The following is a 17,088-nucleotide window of genomic DNA, read 5'->3' on the forward strand; positions in this document are numbered from 1 at the left end:
AGCACTCAGTCGAGACACAAACCGGTTTGGCGAGCGGGGGATAGAAGGTATCATTTTCAATGTGCAAATATTTGGTGTGCAGTTACCCAGTAACGAAGTTCTTGTAGGATTCTTGCAGAGTTTTTACAGAGCTGTATATTCTAACAGCATTCTAGAAGAAATGTTCTACCCTTCTAACAGGATTCTGGCCGAACCAGGCGGAGAATTTGATCAATCATTCAATGGTGATTTAAATAAATCAAAGAAATTGAACTCATTAGGAGCATTTATTCCGTCTACGTTTAAAAAATGATTTAAACTACAAAAAAATCTTATTACATATATTGAACCTTGAGAACTTTAAGTAGAGTTATTGCTTAACTTTCTTTACTTATTAAATAAAAACTCAATCAATAGATCAAATTATAGGACAATATATTCATTCAAAGCATCAATTTACACATTAAAAATAAATAAATAATTCACAATCTTCACAATAAATACAATACGATAGAAATTACTTAGCGGGAGGTTTAGATAAATATGCAAGGAGGCTTACAACGCAGGCGTATTTTGTATCGTTGTCAAAAACCAGGCCATACGCATGCTTATGGATGAACGTCCACATGGGTTTGGCATCAGGTGGGTATTGGGCGTTAAGTACAAAGGCCAGCAGCCACTGCTTGTCCCGTTCGCTCATCAGGTTCGCGTACTCGTCGTACTCGCCCGACCGGTTCAGCTTGGCACGGTGCTGCATCTGCTGCTGGTTCTGGTGGTAATTCTGCCGATTATTGTGCTGCTGCTGGTAGCGATTCTGACCCTGTTGCTGGGGTGACGGTGCTGGTTCAGCATCGGATGGTTTTGCTGAATCTCCTGAACCAACGGGGGAACCATGTTCAACGGCGGCGGAAAGTTCACCGGAAACGTCAACGGCGGCTGGTGATTCATCATGCCGGGAAATCCGGGCGGCGGACGAGGCAGTCCCATGCCCGGAAGATGAAACGGCGGCAGCTGCTGGGGAACCTCCGGCGGCATCGAGTGCTGCGCCTGCTGCTTGATCATGTTCTGCTCGATCTCCTCCACCGAACAGATGCGCATCTGAGCCGGATTCAGCAGCGGGAAGTTGGGGGGGAAGACCGACAAAGGGGCCACCTAAAACAAGCCAAATGATAACAAACTCCCTTCTCACAAAATCTCCTCACCCTTACCTGGTCCCCCGCCTATCCTCTGATGGTGCTGCTGGTGCTGCATCGCCGCCATCAACGAACTCTGCGGATGGTGCTGCTGCATCGCCGGATGTGGCAACTGCGGCCGCGGCGTCTCCGGCTTGCTCGGCATCGTCCACAGGCTCGGATCCAGCTGCAACCTCGCCTCCGACTCGTTATCATCGTCCAGCTCCAAGTTGTCAATCCGAACGCTGGAAAAGTTCATATCCAAGTCCGAATCCGACCCCGAATCGCCATCCCCACCCTCCCGCTGATCCAACCAGACCGGACCGGATCCTCGTGCAGCTCCTCCCAGTCCCCCTCCCGTGCCTGCCCAAACGTCTCATCGTTCAGCGCATCGTACTCCTCCTCCGAATCGTCCGGACCGCCCCCAATTCCCCCGCCTCCGTCATCCTCCAGCGGAAGATGCGTGTCGAACCCGAAGAAGGAATCCGTCATTGTGACAACTGCAGCGGGCCCGAATCCCTACCAGCGCGGACAAATTGCGCCCAACCGCTTTGTTTACAAACCGCCGCCAAATGGCCACTCCGTCCACCTCCGCAACGCACAACCTTTTGGCACTTCGAACGCCAACCCACAACACCACACGGCAGCTAGAAGAGAAATTCCACATTAAAACAATAGCCCCGCGAGGAAACTGCCACCGGACCCCGGCTAAACTCACCTTTGGTGGCGTGGCCACGGATTAAAAACGGAAAAACAAACAGGGAATCGCGGGTGCGCGCACCAAAAAGAAAAACAATTAGCGATGAGATGGAGCAATGCTACGAAATTCCGACGACGACGACGACGTTTGACGTTTACGCGGCCCGCGAGCGGCGAGACGACGGATGACAGCAAGATGACAGTGGCGACCAGTGATGGCAGATTCGGTGGGAATTTATGGCCTATCTACAATCACTTAGCTTAGAACATCTAAGTAAAGTAGTTACTTAGGAAAGTCTGCAACTTACGTTCGTCATCCACAATCAACTTAGAAAACTTGCTGGGCTGATATACGTTGCTATGCAGTTGTTTGTTTACCTTTGATATGGAAACGTCAACTTACCGTAGATTTTGAAATTTTCCAAACCAAACGTCAGTTTCTAATTTGATTACTTTTCCATTGTAGAAACTCAGATTCATTTCCATTGATTCAAATTCCTAAGCTAAGTGAAATTTTCTAAGCTAAGTGATTGTAAATAGGCCATTAATGTTTGTGGTGTGGCAAAATGAAATGAAATTCCATTTTTTATTATTTTTGTTTTTTTTCAATTAACCTTCAGTGTATCCCGCTCAATCTCAAAGACACAGTTTTGAACAAATGTTGTTTTTTTCCAGCGCGTGACCGGTTACCTACCTAAAAATCTTAAAGTTCCGTTCCGGTTGACGGAGGTTTACGGATGGAACAATCGTCAGAAAAGATTTCGCAGTAACGGAAGCAGAATTAAAAGAAAGTCATTTATGACGGCTGTTGGAAGGATGTGTATCAAACCAGCGAAAACTTTCGCTGGAAAAGAAACCGTTTCGGAAATAACAAACCAGCGAAACCAAGTTGCTGGATTTGATTTCGCGCAGCCACCTTTTTCAGCGAAAAATTTCGCTGGTTTAGAGAAAAATTTCGCTGATATCAGCAAAACCAACCCAGCAAAATTCGGTCGCTGGTTTGGCGATCGATCCCCTCTCCGTGTAAGACAAATCAGTTGATTAAGACAAATCAGTTCAGTTAAACAAAATCTAGAACAAACTGAATCCTGCGCATCGAGTCGTCGCATAAAGCCGTTGCTATTTAATCCTTACCACGTAGATACCGTTTTGGAAAATTGTCCTTTGCTGAAAATTGCCGCTACAAAAAAAATCTTTATTTTATAGAACGTGGATGATCTCAATAACCCGCACTCTTGAAGCGTCCGCGTGTTTTATGGATGGCCTTCTACGGTTATTTGTTTTTTTTTTTAATCTAAAAAAACACGTAGGAGAATTTAATATTAACGTCATACTTTAAAAAAAAAATCCCTAAATAACAATATAGTTTATATCAAGGTTATCATTCGGGAAAATTGATTTTCGGTGAAGTAACCATTCGGGTATATGTAAATTCGGGAAAACGACAGTTCGGTAAAATGGCCATTCAGGTAAATGACATTCGGGGATATGGAATTTTCGGGAAAATGATTTTCGGGGATGTGGAATTTTCGGGAAAATGATTTTCGGGGAAGTGGCACTTTCGGGGAAATGATTTTCGGGGATGTGGAATTTTAGGGGAAATTATTTTCGGGGATATGGGATTCGGGAAAGTGGGATTCGGGGATAAGGGATAAAACCATCTTTGCGAAAAATTGACCCTGTTGCATTCGATGGGAAATTAATGTTATTTTCATGATATGATACGTTTTAGAAAAATGGTGTTTGACCACCGGAGATATTTTGGGTTTCCGGATGTGTTTTTTTTTGGTGATGAGATTTAATGTGATGTGATTAACGGGTCTAGCTCATTTCCCCGAATTCCATTTCGCCGAAAATCATTTCCCCTGATTGGTCACTTCCCCGAATGCCATTTCCCGGAAATGACACTTACGCCAATTGCCATTTATTTGAATTTTAATTTTCCCGAATTTTCATATCCCCTAATCATCATTTTCGCTAAAGCCTTTTTCCATGACTAACAGTTATTTTCTTTCTCAATTTTACCGAACAGCTTTTTGGGTATGCTGTTGATTAAATGTTTTAAATTATTAGATTTTTTTTTGTTCAATTAACATTTGTATTCAACCGCATAATTAGATGTTGTTTTTGAGAAATTTGCATGGAAATTTGTCTATGTTTCGAATTTTGATCAAGAACTCAAAAATCGGACTGTTTACACACAAGATGATGCTTCTAGTCAGAAACTTCTGTACTGTACTGTTTTCGTGTAGTTTTTACCACAGTTTATGTTGTCTAGTTTTCCCACCCCACGTTACATGTAAATACACATATTTGTAAATAACAGAACACAAACAGGACGAAGAGGTCAGTGAACTTGTCCTGACCGTACATTTTCTTGTAGGAAAACCACCTCAGAACAGTCCCATTCCCTGACTGACCTCAGAACAGATCAGAACAGAACAGTTCAGTTCAGTTTCTGTAAAATACAGCCCAGTTCACGCGAATAAAGTCTTTTGTATTAAACAGTTATGTTCTTTGTAATCTGAGTGTTGTAATTTGTATTTACCGGGTAAGAAAGTGCGACAGGATCAACAGACGTTCTTATGTGCGCAATCACGGACAAATAGGGGAATTTCTCATATGTTTGGCAGGCTAAGCACTCGCTCCTAACTCCATCCAATTTGTTGATATACACTTTTTAACAACTTATTTTGCTAAACTTTTGGTAGAAACTTGCTTGCTCGATTCTTATTGAGTTATTTATCACTAGATTTCAGTTGAAAACGCTTTCAATGAGCTGTGAGGCGCTCTTCCCCCTAGGGAAAAGAGCATGACGCGTTTGTGTGATGCTCCCGGTATCTTCGCGTATTTTCGGCGGAAAATTGGCGTATTCGCGGCAAAAGTGGTTTTATTCGTTTGTTAGTGAAGAGAGTCACACGGGAAATGTAGAATATCAGTGATAATAGGTGTTAGGATCAGTTTTGTCGCGATTTAAATTGTGTTGTTTTGGTACAAATTGTTCAGCCATATTTGACAGGAGGCAAGCAGAAGAAAGAAAAATCGACGAAGAGAAGCACAGTTTGAGAGATTTATGTTTGGTGAGAGTATTAGTTCGAGTAGCTTGCGAAAGGTTGGCCGTGAGATGACATTTACAGAGATGAAGAAAAATCGACGAAACGGATAGTGTGTGTGTACTGCAGAAAAAGAGCATTTGCTCTGGCAAGCAAAAATGAGGAGAGGCTGTGCAATTTGTTGGTGTGAAGAGCTGCTGAGCGGGGCCGGCCCGGCGGCTTTCTGTGAGAGTTTGAAAGCTTTCGTCTACAGTTGGACTCGAGGATGTCGCTGATGCATCGGGTGAGAGCGTTCTTTTTTGTTCTCTTTTCAGCTGCTCTGGTGGGCTTGAGGGGGAAGGGTGGCTTGGTTAAGAGAGGAAAGTGCTGGATGATTCATTCAAAAAATGCTGTGGTCGTTGTCGTTTTGCTAATGCACATTTTCCAGCAGTTAACACACGTTAGTTTTCGGTTTGGGACAATCCATGAACGACGTGGACACTTTTTTTTTAAATCTCAAACCCCTCATCACCGCCTTCCCCCGCCCCCGCCCCCCCCCCCCTCGTGGTAAATTTTCAATAATACATAAAACTTTGTCTGTATGGAGTGTGGACATTCGCCAGAAACCCTCCTTCCCCTTTCCCCTAAAGTGTCCACGTGGTTTATGGATGGTCCCTTTTTTATTAATTTTGCTCACAGCAGAGCCGCTTCCGTCAACGTAAAAATGAATTGTATTGGAATAAATGATGATTGAAATTTAGGCACATGGATCTTATCTTTCCACAGCCGGCTGTCTAAGATTAGATCTCAAACAAATATTCGCGTCGGGATTAAAATATAAAATACACTGAAATAATAATAACACTTTCTCAGCAGCAGCATCCGACTGCTTGCTTTGAGAATAAATTTTCAATCCTGTTAAAATAATAAACCTCACTTAACCCTTTCGAGCCTGAATTTTCAAAAAAATATTTTTTAATCTAGTGATGGGAAAATGATTCTTAAGACCATACGAAAATTATAGGCTAATTTTGAAAATTTTCATTTTTGGGTCATATATGACCCATCAGGCTTGAAAGGGTTAATCTAAACGGGAATTGTCTCAACAGCAGCATCCGATTGCTTGCCTTGAGAATAAAAATCTAACAGTTAACTTCATTTATGCCAATGGTCGTATCGCTTGCTTAGGGCGAATCCCAGACCTTTACCCATCACAACTACCAACTCCACGCGACATTTACGCATCCTTGTTGTTTAAATTCGATTAAATTTGATCAAACGGTCAGTTTGATCAAGTTCCACAATAAATTTGGGAAAAAGAGCCTGCGGTTACGCTACCTTTTTCTAAGTAAGTTCAGCATCAACACTTCCCGTGCTCCTAATCCTTATTCCTCTCCCGGTGAATGGTGGAGATGGGAGCGGCCGGCAATGGATGGCTTTCATGGTGCTACCTGTCCTGTTCTGGTAGAATTGGTTTTAATTCCCTCTAATCAATTTCTAAGCAACCTGGGCTGGACAATTATCACACATACATGACGAAATCCAGTCTGCAACCCGCTAAGATCACCATCTCCATGCGAATGCGAATGCGAAAACGCTTTCAATGAGCTGTAATTGTATGTCAAAGTGCTGATATGGCAACATTATAGGCACGTTGGAGTAAGATTCTGTTACCCTACATAAGGCTGGTACAAATTTTATTTCAAGTTTTTGTTGATTAAAAGTATTTGCTTTGAGAATATATAAAAATAGTCTGTAACAATATTTATTGTATTTGGAAGGATAGGAATATTATACAGCAATTCCCCACGAAAACAGCATGATTCGAAAAAAAGTTCACCGATCGGGCTCAAAATTTTTCTGGGGGATCCTTGGCCGAAATAATTAAACCCGTATTTTTGTGTATGCCCATTAGGGTGACCTACGTTGTAGGGTGGTTCGAAAAATGGCAATTTCGTCGATTTTCGCAAAAAGCACTTTTTTCAAAAAATCATATCGATTATAGGCAAAAAATCGCTTTGCAAACTCAAAGCAAAGAACAAAAAATGTGCGGATTCGAGTAAAAAGGTGATCCAAAAAAGCAGTACACCACCGATTGAACCTGAGCCAAGCAGCAGCAGCAGTAATAGCAACAACTTTGAACCTGACATACAGTCATCCCACATATTCGGAACACCCACAAATTCGGAACACTTTTGTGGTAATTTGTCAATAGAATGCAAAATGCAACTTTTCTGCCGACCCTGCTATTTTTAAGGCCTTTATTTGGACATTTTCTTGCTATTTCACTAGTAAAAGTAGTACTTTTTGAACAAAAAACTTCATTTCAAGACTATTTTATCCAGATCAGCAAAACACTGCCTCCAAATTGCCTGTTCCATGATCGTGGGATGTTATTGTGCCTCCCACAATTATGGAACACCTGTATTTAACTGATATTTTCACAAAAAAGTTATCAGACCATTTATAAAACATTACTAAGCATGAGTTTTATTGGTTTCGGAGTGCGAAGTCATTATTTTGTAAAAAATACGTACTCCTGGAGAGAATAAAAAGTTTGTTTACATCGTAAGAAAAAAGTGTTCCGAATTTGTGGATTTCAAGGGTCAATGTTTTTCTTTGAAAACTTGATATAAAACGTAAAAATGTACAGCCGGTCTATACATCAATCGAAAGATCGCAAGAAAAGCTTTCTCATGAAGGTAAAAGCAATTCATTATGTTCAATTATCGATTTTATATGATTTGTTGAACATTGGCCGATCTGTAAACTGTTCCGAATATGAGGGATGAGTGTATATGCAATGCAAACAAGTGATGTTGACGAAGAAGACAACGATGGATTCGAGACCGTGCTTTCTAAGCACACTCGCAAAACCCGGAAGCGCTTATTTGGACACGGATGACGAATTAACAACAAAACGAAGAGAGATGGCTGCAGAAGAAACAGATGAAGAAGACGAAGATGTTATAAAAGCAAAATATTATAAGACAAAGTGTTGTGAGATATCTTCTAAATCCCTGGAAGAAGAGGACGAAGATAAACTTGAAGAACTTGATAATTCACTCTCTAAATATTCCGCTAAATATTTGAAACATAGACAGAAATCGTTAGGAAAAAGGCATAGTAACATTTATTGAAATATAGCCAGACAAGTGATTTTAAACTCTGTAATCTTTACTCTTTCACTATCCACCTTGAAGAGATGAACACAATGGTGTAAAGTCTTTATAATAAAACAAAAAAAAAACAATATTTTCAAATTTTTAAATCAAGACTATCATTTCAAAAGGGTGAAACATTCAATATACACTCAAACCCCGATGGTTTGACACCATTTGTTGTCAAACGTTCGGGGTCACTTTTTAGTTTGACACCCCTTTTACATGGAGTTCACACATACTACCAAATGTTTGTTTTGATAGTGTGCGTGAGCGCCGTGTAAAAAGTGACAGTTCGTCACTTTTTAGTTTGACTTTGACCAACCAACGGGGTACAAACTAAAAAAGTGTCAAACGAGAAGTGACCAACCACCGGGGGTTGAGTTTAATGCGTTCGGGGAAATGGCGTTCAGGGACCATCCATAAACGACGTTGACACTTTAGGGGGGGGGAGGGTATGGCGATTGTCCACGCTCCATACAAAAAAAGATTTTTTTGTATGGACAATTTTTCAAAAACTTCAACGAATATGCGATTATGGTAACCAAACAATATGAGGCGCTCTTCCCCCTAGGGAAAAGAGCATGACGCGTTTGTGTGATGCTCCCGGTATCTTCGCGTATTTTCGGCGGAAAATTGGCGTATTCGCGGCAAAAGTGGTTTTATTCGTTTGTTAGTGAAGAGAGTCACACGGGAAATGTAGAATATCAGTGATAATAGGTGTTAGGATCAGTTTTGTCGCGATTTAAATTGTGTTGTTTTGGTACAAATTGTTCAGCCATATTTGACAGGAGGCAAGCAGAAGAAAGAAAAATCGACGAAGAGAAGCACAGTTTGAGAGATTTATGTTTGGTGAGAGTATTAGTTCGAGTAGCTTGCGAAAGGTTGGCCGTGAGATGACATTTACAGAGATGAAGAAAAATCGACGAAACGGATAGTGTGTGTGTGCTGCAGAAAAAGAGCATTTGCTCTGGCAAGCAAAAATGAGGAGAGGCTGTGCAATTTGTTGGTGTGAAGAGCTGCTGAGCGGGGCCGGCCCGGCGGCTCTCTGTGAGAGTTTGAAAGCTTTCGTCTACAGTTGGACTCGAGGACGTCGCTGATGCATCGGGTGAGAGCGTTCTTTTTTGTTCTCTTTTCAGCTGCTCTGGTGGGCTTGAGGTGGAAGGGTGGCTTGGTTAAGAGAGTAAAGTGCTGGATGATTCATTCAAAAAATGCTGTGGTCGTTGTCGTTTTGCTAATGCACATTTTCCAGCAGTTAACACACGTTAGTTTTCGGTTTGGGACAATCCATGAACCACGTGAACACTTTTTTTTTAAATCTCAAACCCCTCATCACCGCCTTCCCCCCCCCCCCCTCGTGGTAAATTTTCAATAATAAATAAAACTTTTTCTGTATGGAGTGTGGACATTCGCCAGAAACCCTCCTACCCCCTTTCCCCTAAAGTGTCCACGTGGTTTATGGATGGTCCCTTTTTTATTAATTTTGCTCACAGCAGAGCCGCTTCCGTCAACGTAAAAATGAATTGTATTGGAATAAATGATGATTGAAATTTAGGCACATGGATCTTATCTTTCCACAGCCGGCTGTCTAAGATTAGATCTCAAACAAATATTCGCGTCGGGATTAAAATATAAAATACACTGAAATAATAATAACACTTTCTCAGCAGCAGCATCCGACTGCTTGCTTTGAGAATAAATTTTCAATCCTGTTAAAATAATAAACCTCACTTAACCCTTTCGAGCCTGAATTTTCAAAAAAATATTTTTTAATCTAGTGATGGGAAAATGATTCTTAAGACCATACGAAAATTATAGGCTAATTTTGAAAATTTTCATTTTTGGGTCATATATGACCCATCAGGCTTGAAAGGGTTAATCTAAACGGGAATTGTCTCAACAGCAGCATCCGATTGCTTGCCTTGAGAATAAAAATCTAACAGTTAACTTCATTTATGCCAATGGTCGTATCGCTTGCTTAGGGCGAATCCCAGACCTTTACCCATCACAACTACCAACTCCACGCGACATTTACGCATCCTTGTTGTTTAAATTCGATTAAATTTGATCAAATGGTCAGTTTGATCAAGTTCCACAATAAATTTGGGAAAAAGAGCCTGCGGTTACGCTACCTTTTTCTAAGTAAGTTCAGCATCAACACTTCCCGTGCTCCTAATCCTTATTCCTCTCCCGGTGAATGGTGGAGATGGGAGCGGCCGGCAATGGATGGCTTTCATGGTGCTACCTGTCCTGTTCTGGTAGAATTGGTTTTAATTCCCTCTAATCAATTTCTAAGCAACCTGGGCTGGACAATTATCACACATACATGACGAAATCCAGTCTGCAACCCGCTAAGATCACCATCTCCATGCGAATGCGAATGCGAATGCGAATGCGAAAACGCTTTCAATGAGCTGTAATTGTATGTCAAAGTGCTGATATGGCAACATTATAGGCACGTTGGAGTAAGATTCTGTTACCCTACATAAGGCTGGTACAAATTTTATTTCAAGTTTTTGTTGATTAAAAGTATTTGCTTTGAGAATATATAAAAATAGTCTGTAACAATATTTATTGTATTTGGAAGGATAGGAATATTATACAGCAATTCCCCACGAAAACAGCATGATTCGAAAAAAAGTTCACCGATCGGGCTCAAAATTTTTCTGGGGGATCCTTGGCCGAAATAATTAAACCCGTATTTTTGTGTATGCCCATTAGGGTGACCTACGTTGTAGGGTGGTTCGAAAAATGGCAATTTCGTCGATTTTCGCAAAAAGCACTTTTTTCAAAAAATCATATCGATTATAGGCAAAAAATCGCTTTGCAAACTCAAAGCAAAGAACAAAAAATGTGCGGATTCGAGTAAAAAGGTGATCCAAAAAAGCAGTACACCACCGATTGAACCTGAGCCAAGCAGCAGCAGCAGTAATAGCAACAACTTTGAACCTGACATACAGTCATCCCACATATTCGGAACACCCACAAATTCGGAACACTTTTGTGGTAATTTGTCAATAGAATGCAAAATGCAACTTTTCTGCCGACCCTGCTATTTTTAAGGCCTTTATTTGGACATTTTCTTGCTATTTCACTAGTAAAAGTAGTACTTTTTGAACAAAAAACTTCATTTCAAGACTATTTTATCCAGATCAGCAAAACACTGCCTCCAAATTGCCTGTTCCATGATCGTGGGATGTTATTGTGCCTCCCACAATTATGGAACACCTGTATTTAACTGATATTTTCACAAAAAAGTTATCAGACCATTTATAAAACATTACTAAGCATGAGTTTTATTGGTTTCGGAGTGCGAAGTCATTATTTTGTAAAAAATACGTACTCCTGGAGAGAATAAAAAGTTTGTTTACATCGTAAGAAAAAAGTGTTCCGAATTTGTGGATTTCAAGGTTCAATGTTTTTCTTTGAAAACTTGATATAAAACGTAAAAATGTACAGCCGGTCTATACATCAATCGAAAGATCGCAAGAAAAGCTTTCTCATGAAGGTAAAAGCAATTCATTATGTTCAATTATCGATTTTATATGATTTGTTGAACATTGGCCGATCTGTAAACTGTTCCGAATATGAGGGATGAGTGTATATGCAATGCAAACAAGTGATGTTGACGAAGAAGACAACGATGGATTCGAGACCGTGCTTTCTAAGCACACTCGCAAAACCCGGAAGCGCTTATTTGGACACGGATGACGAATTAACAACAAAACGAAGAGAGATGGCTGCAGAAGAAACAGATGAAGAAGACGAAGATGTTATAAAAGCAAAATATTATAAGACAAAGTGTTGTGAGATATCTTCTAAATCCCTGGAAGAAGAGGACGAAGATAAACTTGAAGAACTTGATAATTCACTCTCTAAATATTCCGCTAAATATTTGAAACATAGACAGAAATCGTTAGGAAAAAGGCATAGTAACATTTATTGAAATATAGCCAGACAAGTGATTTTAAACTCTGTAATCTTTACTCTTTCACTATCCACCTTGAAGAGATGAACACAATGGTGTAAAGTCTTTATAATAAAACAAAAAAAAAACAATATTTTCAAATTTTTAAATCAAGACTATCATTTCAAAAGGGTGAAACATTCAATATACACTCAAACCCCGATGGTTTGACACCATTTGTTGTCAAACGTTCGGGGTCACTTTTTAGTTTGACACCCCTTTTACATGGAGTTCACACATACTACCAAATGTTTGTTTTGATAGTGTGCGTGAGCGCCGTGTAAAAAGTGACAGTTCGTCACTTTTTAGTTTGACTTTGACCAACCAACGGGGTACAAACTAAAAAAGTGTCAAACGAGAAGTGACCAACCACCGGGGGTTGAGTTTAATGCGTTCGGGGAAATGGCGTTCAGGGACCATCCATAAACGACGTTGACACTTTAGGGGGGGGGAGGGTATGGCGATTGTCCACGCTCCATACAAAAAAAGATTTTTTTGTATGGACAATTTTTCAAAAACTTCAACGAATATGTGATTATGGTAACCAAACAATATGTTCTATTTGTTTTATCCCTGAAACTAGAAGTTTAAATGAACAATTAAATCCAAATATCTTGAAAACAAATAGTATTGAACAGAAATGCCAAAAGGGTAGCTAGAGAAAAAAAATCAGAGCTTCCCCAATGAGAACATATTCCTAACCTGCTATATTGTGGTGTGGTGGCATTCCAGAATGGTTTCACCAGTCTGGCACAAACGAAACCAAATCCAATCAACGTCACCCACAAATGACGTGGAAGCTCTGGCTCCAAAACTTGGCACGTTTACTGTCACGATTTATGATACCCATAACAGTTTCTCTTTATTACAGTTGTTGTTCCGTACCGATCCGACGATGCCTCCAAAAGGAAGGGTGGCACCCTCTCTGTATGCCGTTTTTGGTTCTATTGGACAAATTTGTAACGCACTTGAGCCGTCCATTTTCCCACGCAAAAAAGGTACAACGTGGATGATTATTTCGGCTTGGCAAATTCCGGTTTCGAACAATGTGCTCTAACCACATCCTGTAATCGAATTAAACAGACGAAATTGCGTAAAAAATATATACGAGTGTATCTTTAATTGGACTAATTTTCATTCAACCGCAGCTTGCATTTCCGGCACTATTTGGTTGGTGGGCATTGGCGTTCGTGCGTGTGTCGATAATGATTACGATGTATGGTTTTTCCCATTAGGACAATTAGGCTTCGTTGGCTGTTGATAGGAAATGTAACCTAATTTTGTGCAAATCACATAATTGCTTGATTTCCTGAATAACTTAGCAGGATTACTTTTCAGTTGTTGGGTGTGCTGGTCAAACATTCAAGATCTGCTCATTCATCCTACCAAATAAGGCTGATGCGAATATGTTTAAAGTTTATGCTCTTACCTGTGCTTGAAGTCAAACGGGGTTTTCAATCAATAATAATAATAAAAAACTATGATTTTATGACATTTTTAAAATGATTTGCAATGGCTTAAGATGTCATAGGTAGTTTTAATAATTTTTGATCTTTAAAAAGCATTTGAAAGAAGCTCTCTTAAATCATACAAAATAATGCAAATAGTTAGAAGCTAAGGGTTTGAGGTTGCTCAAAATTACCTCCTAAACGTGGAAAAAAAATCTTCAAAAAAAAGAAGAGTAGAGTTTTTAGTGTGTTTTTTTTTTAAATTTCTCAATAAAATTTTGATTTATTCTGTAAACATGATAATCTTATACTCTATTCGCGAGTGCTTCTTATACCCGTATAAATTTTGCTTCGAATACAATATTTTCGGGAGCAGTGCGTGGCCGAATGGTTACGCTGTCCGCTTTGTAAGCGGATGATTCTGGGTTCGATTCCCATCTGCTCCAACCTTCCATCGGATGAGGAAGTAAAATGTCGGTCCCGGCCTTGGTTGTTAGGCCGTTAAGTCATTCGAGGTGTAGGAGTCGTCTCCATGCCATAAGAACAAACAACACACCAAACCAAGCCTACTCCGGTGGAATCGCTGGCGGCGGTTGGACTCGCAATCCAAAGGTCGTCAGTCCAAACACTGGGGTGGAAGGTTCCTTGGAGTAAAAAGAGGTTTGGGTGCTCTCCCCATTCAAGCCTTCGGACTCCTAGGTTCGAGCAGAAACTTGCAATAGAGACCACAAAAGACCCGGGGGTCGTTAATGTGGATGGTTTGATTTTTTGACAATATTTTCACCAAATTCTTTCTATAGATTGTTTTCAATAGTACCCTGCACGTGTTGAAACTTTTTGGTAATTTAATCTTCCTGAGAAGTTAGGAAAATCAACATTGGTCAAGAGCAAAAAATCCTTCAGTGGCTTCAAGTAGGGAACAACCGGCACATGCTGATTCATTTGGGTGCAGAAATTCGTTCAATTGAATGAAATACAGAGCATTTTAGAGTGACGATCGATTTTCTTTGAAAATGTTCAACGGCTTCACCTTAAAGCGCTTTTGTTTGTGATGCCTCAACATTATCCAAAAATCGTCTGTTACAACCACAAATGAATCGAGAAATCGCACAAATTCCGATGACACTTTTTCTAGCTTTACAAATTAAATATCACCTTGCTCAACTGATAATCAGAACGAACGAACCCTTTTCACTGCGGCAAATTGCGATATCCTCGAGCATTTTTTTTATCCTGTTGGAAGTTGCATTATGGTGCTTCAGCCCTACGTCGTTTTAGCACTTCAACCAACTGCCTTTTGGGTCCTAATTGGAAACAAGGGTTAATGATATTACAAAGGGTCAAATTGGCTTTGGCTACTTTTAGCCTCTGGTGGTTTGGATGGTTAATGAAGCTGGGTTTTCACGATTTGAATGTTTTTGTCTTCCATTTGTGACGTGTCGTTTCAATTGAGCTTGGTTGAATATTTTTAAATATTGTTTTGGAAATACTAATTGATAACCAACTTTCACCAACGTTTCAGGATCAATCACCTTGTTGATTATTTGAAGTTAAATGTAAATGAACAATATTTTGTTTCCACCATCTCTCTTGGTGTTGTAGGCTAGAGAGAAAGTTTGATTTTTTCTGCAAATTGGTTTGCCTTTTTTCCGATGAAAGTTAAGATTTCTTGCATAATGAGTTGGGTGGGCTGAAGTTGTTCCCCACTCAATTTTGTAGCTGGTGTGTTCATTGGCACAGAAGATTGTTTCTCAACTTGGCCCCAGGGTTTGGGGGAGAAAAGAAATCACAAAAACCTTGCCCAGTCACGCTTCCCTTCTTCACCTGTTTGTTGTTTATTTTGCACGCCTTTTATTTTGTTTTCCTAATTTACCTGAACCATATTATTTTTTAAATTATGACTTAATCATCAACCAAGGCTTAATCTGGTTTCATTCTACTGTCATTTGGGTCGAATCGGACATATTGTGTGATAGCTGTTTCAAACATAAGTAGTATTAAGCACAACGTTTTGATATTCCTCGGTTCTAACCTGGTCGCAGCACCTATGAGAACCTAATAAAAATAAGTTATGAATTAAAAAAAAAGTATAAATATTTTAGAATGATTTCCAAATTTTATACTTTTAAGTGCTCTAAAACAGCTGTCACAATTCAGACTACAGTTCCAATTCGCCCAGGTTGACGGTACCTCCAAACAGCCATGCCAGATATACAGATAAATCTGTATTATACAGATTTTTTGATCCCAGAAATCACAAAAATCTGTATATACAGATTTTTTAAAAATGCTTTAATTCGAAAATTTCAACAATTTAGTAATTGAATTATGCTTTAAAATGATTAAAAAGCTTAAGAGCGAGTCCACGAACAGGGCATACCCCTTTGTATGGGACGTCGTTTGGACCTCACCAATCTGCCTGACATTTTCAGAGGTTGTTTGTACATATAAAAATAGCATCTGGCCAAAATATGAGCACTCTAGGTCAACGGGAAGTAGGGCAAATCGGGACACAAAGTTTAAAGGTTCAAAAACGTAAAAAATCTTAAAAAAGCTATAACTTTGACAAAATTCAATTAAATTTCAAAATTCAAAATGCATCTGAAAGGGCTTAAAAAATGCAACAAAATGCAGGATAGAGCATCCCGATTGTTCAAATCTAAAGGGAGTTATTGGCATTTTAGTGGAAAAATAGCATAATTTCCAAACTCAAATAAAAAAGTGTTCCATCCAGATATCAACTCGGTTCGACCTGCAGCTTGTAGGGGACATCTGGGACTACCATCTGAGACTGAGAACGCTTTGGGTAAGGCAGTTTAACATATTAAATAGACACTTTTACTTTTAGTGAAGTTTTTGGTTGTAAATTTTTGCTCGGGGGACCTCTTAGGTCCCATTTTCTGGTGATAATTTTATCATATTCCTGTTCCTGAGACAATTTCATAATAGAAACATACATAAAAATGTATATTTTGATCCATTTTAACCCTTTAAAAAATAAAAGTTATAAAAAAGTCTTCGATTCACATTTACTGAAAATCAAGCTCGTTTCCAAGGATACTAGATGACACCAGAAAAATGCAGCTTCATATTTTTTTTAACTTTTATTTTTTAAAGGGTTAAAATGGATCAAAATATACATTTTTATGTATGTTTCTATTGTGAAATTGTCTCAGGAACAGGAATATGATAAAATTATCACCAGAAAATGGGACCTAAGAGGTCCCCCGAGCAAAAATTTACAACCAAAAACTTCACTAAAAGTAAAAGTGTCTATTTAATATGTTAAACTGCCTTACCCAAAGCGTTCTCAGTCTCAGTTGGTAGTCCCAGATGTCCCCTACAAGCTGCAGGTCGAACCGAGTTGATATCTGGATGGAACACTTTTTTATTTGAGTTTGGAAATTATGCTATTTTTTCACTAAAATGCCAATAACTCCCTTTAGATTTGAACAATCGGGATGCTCTATCCTGCATTTTGTTGCATTTTTTAAGCCCTTTCAGATGCATTTTGAATTTTGAAATTGAATTGAATTTTGTCAAAGTTATAGCCTTTTTAAGATTTTTGACGTTTTTGAACCTTTAAACTTTGTGTCCCGATTTGCCCCACTTCCCGTTGACCTAGAGTGC

General features: G+C 39.5%; 1 pseudogene; it reads right to left on the reverse strand.

Annotated features, from left to right (window-relative positions):
- LOC120418229 (uncharacterized) lies at positions 1 to 2,379 on the reverse strand (annotated as a pseudogene).
- Positions 2,380 to 17,088: the final 14,709 nt, after the last annotated feature.

This window comes from Culex pipiens, chromosome 3 (genome assembly GCF_016801865.2).
Source record: "Culex pipiens pallens isolate TS chromosome 3, TS_CPP_V2, whole genome shotgun sequence".
NCBI lineage: Eukaryota > Metazoa > Arthropoda > Insecta > Diptera > Culicidae > Culex > Culex pipiens.